At 40.3% G+C, this 6,597-nt stretch overlaps 1 non-coding gene across 1 annotated transcript; it reads left to right on the forward strand.

Moving 5' to 3' along the window:
* The first annotated feature begins 1,714 nt into the window (after positions 1–1,714).
* Positions 1,715–1,818, forward strand: LOC130953670 (small nucleolar RNA R71). The gene has a single exon (XR_009075832.1). It is a non-coding gene; the product is annotated as a small nucleolar RNA R71 (small nucleolar RNA).
* Positions 1,819–6,597: the final 4,779 nt, after the last annotated feature.

Raw genomic sequence — 6,597 nt, forward strand, 5'->3', positions numbered from 1 at the left:
GATAGAGGGCTCCCATGGAGCCTCACAGATATTCAGAGCAATGTTGGGACCTCCCAACACCAAACTTAGAGTTTGAATGTGGGGGTTCAACACCAAACTTAGAGTTTGGTTGTGGCCTCCCAACACCAAACTTAGAGTTTGACTGTGGGGGCTCTGTTTGTCTCTGATTTGAGAGAAGCTCTTCATGCTTCCTCTCCATGATGACAGAGGGATATCCTTGAGCCTTAAACACATAGGATTTTTCATTCACTTGAATGATCAGTTCACCTCCATCAACATCAATCACAGCCTTTGCTGTGGCAAGGAAGGGTCTGCCAAGGATGATGGATTCATCCATGCATTTTCCAGTCTCTAGGACTATGAAATCAGTAGGGATGTAATGGTCTTCAATTTTTACCAAAACATTCTCTACAAGTCCATGAGCTTGTTTTCTTGAGTTGTCTGCCATCTCTAGTGAGATTCTTACAGCTTGTACCTCAAAGATCCCTAGCTTCTCTATTACAGAGAGAGGCATGAGGTTTACACTTGACCCTAAGTCACACAGAGCCTTCTTGAAGGTCATGGTGCCTATGGTACAAGGTATTGAAAACTTCCCAGGATCTTGTTTCTTTTGAGGTAATTTCTGCCTAGACAAGTCATCCAGTTCTTTGGTGAGCAAAGGGGGTTCATCCTCCCAAGTCTCATTTCCAAATAACTTGTCATTTAGCTTCATGATTGCTCCAAGGTATTTAGCAACTTGCTCTTCAGTGATATACTCATCCTCTTCAGAGGAGGAATACTCATCAGAGCTCATGAATGGCAGAAGTAAATCCAATGGAATCTCCATGGTCTCATTTGAGCCTCAGATTCCCATGGTTCCTCATTAGGGAACTCAGTGGAGGCTAGTGCACGCCCATTGAGGTCTTCCTCAGTGGCGTTCACTTCCTCTCCTTCCTCTCCAAATTCGGCCATGTTGATGACCTTGCACTCTCCTTTTGGATTTTTTTCTGTATTGCTTGGAAGAGTACTTGGAGGGAGTTCAGTAATTTTCTTGCTCAGCTGTCCCACTTGTGCCTCCAAATTCCTAATGGAGGACCTTGTTTCAGTCATGAAACTTTGAGTGGTTTTGATTAGATCAGAGACCATGGTTGCTAAGTCAGAGGGGTTCTGCTTAGAATTCTCTGTCTGTTGCTGAGAAGATGATGGAAAAGGCTTGCCATTGCTAAACCTGTTTCTTCCACCATTATTGTTATTGAAACCTTGTTGAGGTTTCTCTTGATTCTTCCATGAGAAATTTGGGTGATTTCTCCATGAAGAATTATAGGTGTTTCCATAGGGTTCTCCTAGGTAATTCACCTCTTCCATTGAAGGGTTCTCAGGATCATAAGCTTCTTCTTCAGATGAAGCATCCTTAGTACTGCTTGGTGCATTTTGCATTCCAGACAGACTTTGAGAAATCAAATTGACTTGCTGAGTCAATATTTTGTTCTGAGCCAATATGGCATTCAGAGTATCAATCTCAAGAACTCCTTTCTTCTGACTTGTCCCATTGTTCACAGGATTCCTTTCAGAAGTGTACATGAATTGGTTATTTGCAACCATTTCAATGAGCTCTTGAGCTTCTGTAGGCGTCTTCTTCAGATGAAGAGATCCTCCAGCAGAGCTATCCAAAGACATCTTGGACAGTTCAGAGAGACCATCATAGAAAATACCTATGATGCTCCATTCAGAAAGCATGTCAGATGGACATTTTCTGATTAATTGTTTGTATCTTTCCCAAGCTTCATAGAGGGATTCTCCATCCTTCTGTCTGAAGGTATGGACTTCCACTCTAAGCTTACTCAATTTTTGAGGTGGAAAGAACTTTGCCAAGAAGGCATTGACTAGCTTTTCCCAAGAGTCCAGGCTTTCTTTAGGTTGTGAGTCCAACCATGTCCTAGCTCTGTCTCTTACAGCAAAAGGGAATAGCATAATTCTGTAGACCTCAGGGTCAACCCCATTAGTCTTGACTGTGTCACAGATTTGCAAGAATTCAGCTAAAAACTGATGAGGATCTTCCAATGGAAGTCCATGGAACTTGCAATTCTGTTGCATTAGAGAAACTAATTGAGGCTTAAGCTCAAAGTTGTTTGCTCCAATGGCAGGGATAGAGATGCTTCTCCCATAGAAGTCGGGAGTAGGTGCAGTAAAGTCACCCAGCACCTTCCTTGTATTGTTGGCATTGTTGTTGTTTTCGGCTGCCATGTCTTCTTCTTCTTTGAAGAATTCGGTCAGGTCCTCAATAAAGAGTTGTGCCTTAGCTTCTCTTAGCTTTCGCTTCAAGGTCCTTTCAGGTTTAGGGTCAGCTTCAACAAGAATGCCTTTGTCTTTGTTCCTGCTCATATGAAAGAGAAGAGAACAAGAAAATATGGAATCCTCTATGTCACAGTATAGAGATTCCTTGAGGTGTCAGAGGAAGAAAAATGGAAGACAGAGGTAGAAAATTCGAACTTATCAAAGAAGATGGAGTTCGAATTTTGCATTAAGGAATAGTGTTAGTCCATAAATAGAAGGATGTGAGAAGAAGGGAAGTAATTTTCGAAAATTAAGTAAAAGATTTTGAAAACATTTTGAAAAACACTAATTGATTTTCGAAAACAAAAGTGGGAAAGAAGTAAAATGATTTTTGAAAAAGATTTTGAAATTAGAAATTAAAAAGATTTGATTGAAAACTATTTTGAAAAAGATGTGATTAAAAAGATATGATTGGTTTTAAAAAGATGTGATTGAAAAGATATGATTTGAAAACAATTTTAAAAAGATATGATTTGAAAACAATTTTAAAAAGATTTGATTTTAAAAATTAATGACTTGCCTAACAAGAAAAGATATGATTCAAACATTAAACCTTTCTCAACAGAAAAGGCAACAAACTTGAGATGTTCAATCAAATCATTAATTGTTAGTAAGTATCTTTGAAAAAGGAAGGAAATTGATTTTTGAAAACATTTGATTGAAAAGATTTGATTTGAAAAAGATTTGATTTTGAAAAACTTTGAAAACTTGAAAAAAAATTGATTTGAGAACAAAATCTTCCCTCTTGTGCCATCCTGGCGTTAAACGGCCAGAATGGTGCACATTCTGGCGTTTAACGCCCAAACTACTACCCTTTTGGGCGTTAAACGCCCAGCCAGGCACCCTGGCTGGCGTTTAAACGCCAGTCTGTCTTCTTCACTGGGCATTTTTGAATGCCCAGCTTTTTCTGTATAATTCCTCTGCTGTATGTTCTGAATCTTCAATTCTCTGTATTATTGACTTGATAAGACACAAATTAAAAATATTTTTGGATTTTTAATAATCAAAATGCAACTAAAATTAAATAATAATGCATGCAAGACACCAAACTTAGCAGTTTGTATACCATTGACACTACATGAGACACATAAACACTCAAGTCACAAGAATTCAAAGATCAGAGTAAGAAATCATCAAGAACAACTTGAAGATTAATGAAGACACATGAATGCAAGAAGAATAGAAACATGCAATTGACACCAAACTTAAAATGAGACTCTAGACTCAAACAAGAAATATTTTTGGATTTTATGATTTTGTAAAATTTTTTTTTTTTGTGCTTTTTTTGAAAATTAAGTGAAAAGGAAAATAAAGGTATCAAAATTCTTAATGAGAATTCCAGGAATCATGCAATGTTAGTCTAAAGCTTTAGTCTAAAGGAATTAGACATAGCTAGCTAAGCTTCAGCAGAACATTGCATTCAAGAGCTAAATTGATGATGATCAATCAGCTTTGGTGATGATAAGAACATCACCTTGAAACACTAGAATTCACTCTTAAGAACTCTGAAAAAAAATAATACCTAATCTAAGCAACAAGATGAACCGTCAGTTGTCCATACACAAGAACAATCCCCGGCAACGGCGCCAAAAACTTGGTGCACGAAATTGTGATCACTACAACTTTGCACAACTAACCAGCAAGTGCACTGGGTCGTCCAAGTAATACCTTACGCGAGTAAGGGTCGATCCCACGGAGATTGTTGGTATGAAGCAAGCTATGGTCACCTTGTAAATCTCAGTCAGGCAGACTCAAATGGGTATAGTGATAAACGAATAAAGCATAAAGATAAAGATAGAGATACTTATGTATATCATTGGTGAGAGCTTCAGATAAGCGAATGAAGATGCCTTCCCTTCCGTCTCTCTGCTTTCCTACTGTCTTCATCCAATCCTTCTTACTCCTTCCATGGCAAGCTCATGTAGGGTTTCACCGTTGTCAGTGGCTACCTCCCATCCTCTCAGTGAAAATGTTCCCATGCTCTGTCACAGCATATGGCTAATCACCTGTCGGTTCTCGGTCAGGCCGGAATAAAATCCATTGATCCTTTTGCGTCTGTCACTAACGCCCCGCCTGCTAGGAGTTTGAAGCACGTCACAGTCATTCAATCATTGAATCCTACTCAGAATACCACAGACAAGGTTAGACCTTCCGGATTCTCTTGAATGCCGCCATCAGTTCTTGCCTATACCATGAAGACTCTGATCTCACGGAATGGCTGGCTCGTTTGTCAGGCGAGCACTCGGTTGTCAGGCGATCAACCATGCATCGTGTTATCAGGAATCCAAGAGATATTCACTAAGCCTCAGATGCTTATAGAACAAGAGTGGTTGTCAGTCACTTTGTTCATGAGTGAGAATGATGATGAGTGTCACGGATCATCACCTTCATCAAGTTGAAGAACAAGTGATATCTTGGACAAAGAACAAGCGGAATTGAATAGAAGAACAATAGTAATTGCATTAATACTCGAGGTACAGCAGAGCTCCACACCTTAATCTATGGTGTGTAGAAACTCCACCGTTGAAAATACATAAGAACAAGGTCTAGGCATGGCCGAATGGCCAGCCTCCCAATGATCTAAGAACTAGATGTCCAAAGATGATCAAAGGATCTAAAAATAATCCAAAGATGAAAATACAATAGTAAAAGGTCCTATATATAGAAAACTAGTAGCCTAGGGTGTACAGAGATGAGTAAATGACATAAAAATCCACTTCCGGGCCCACTGGTGTGTGCTTGGGCTGAGCAATGAAGCATTTTTTGTGTAGAGACTCCTCTTGGAGTTAAACGCCAGCTTTTATGCCAGTTTGGGCGTTTAACTCCCATTTTGGTGCCAGTTCCGGCGTTTAACGCTGGGATTTCTAAGGGTGACTTTGAACGCCGGTTTGGGCCATCAAATCTTGGGCAAAGTATGGACTATCATATATTGCTGGAAAGCCCAGGATGTCTACTTTCCAACGCCGTTGAGAGCGCGCCAATTGGGCTTCTATAGCTCCAGAAAATCCACTTCGAGTGCAGGGAGGTCAGAATCCAACAGCATCTGCAGTCCTTTTCAGTCTCTGGATCAGATTTTTGCTCAGATCCCTCAATTTCAGCCAGAAAATACCTAAAATCACAGAAAAACACACAAACTCATAGTAAAGTCCAGAAAAGTGAATTTTAACTAAAAACTAATAAAAATATAATAAAAACTAACTAAAAGATACTAAAAACATACTAAAAACAATGCCAAAAAGCGTATAAATTATCTGCTCATCAGGCGGACTTCTACAAATTTTGCAGATCGTGCACGTCACGCGTCCACGTGAGTCACGCGGTCGCGTCATCTGGAGTTTTGCTCTTCCACGCGGTCGCGTCAGTCATGCGTCCGCGTTAGTTGCGTTTCGCGGGTCACGCGTTCGCGTCATCCAGGTGCTCGCGTCGATTCTCTTTTGCGCTAAGCACGCGTTTGCGTCGTCCATGCGGACGCATTACTGCCAGTTTCTCCAAAACTCCAATTTGTGGTTTCCTTCCATTTTTGTATGTTTCCTTGCCATCCTTTAAGTTATTCCTGCCCTATGAAACCTGAAAGTACTCAACACACAAATCATAGAATCGAATGGTGTTCATACCCTGGGTCGAGTTGTCCGACCCGGGATGTTCTACAGACAAAGCGACCGACCTCTTCAGGTCAGGACAAATCCGACCTCTTCTCAAAGAGCTTAGCCAAATCACAGGAGAGCCCGAAAAAAGGGCCCAAATAGAGGACCGCGCCCCAAATCCTAAGATAGCCCAAGCCTACAGAGAGAAGGGCGGTTCCCTTGAATCCGCAGGCACTCCACCAATGAGTGTTTCGACTTAAAAAATGTCATAGAAAAGCTCGTACGAAAAGGAAAGCTAGATCGATATCTGGCCACCCATGATGATGAACAAAAAAAAGAAGAAGAGCAGAAGATGTCGGACTAACCGCGCGATCATCTAAAACGTTAGAAAGACATGTCCACATAATACACGGTGGATTTGCTGGGGGAGGAATCTCTGATGAGCGGATAATTTATACGCTTTTTGGCATTGTTTTTAGTATGTTTTTAGTATATTTTAGTTAGTTTTTATTATATTTTTATTAGTTTTTAGTTAAAATTCACTTTTCTGGACTTTACTATGAGTTTGTGTGTTTTTCTGTGATTTCAGGTATTTTCTGACTGAAATTGAGGGTCCTGAGCAAAAACCTGATTCAGAGGCTGAAAAGGACTGCAGATGCTGTTGGATTCTGACCTCCTTGCACTTGAAGTGGATTTTCTG

This window comes from Arachis stenosperma, chromosome 9 (genome assembly GCF_014773155.1).
Source record: "Arachis stenosperma cultivar V10309 chromosome 9, arast.V10309.gnm1.PFL2, whole genome shotgun sequence".
In the NCBI taxonomy this organism is placed as follows: domain Eukaryota; kingdom Viridiplantae; phylum Streptophyta; class Magnoliopsida; order Fabales; family Fabaceae; genus Arachis; species Arachis stenosperma.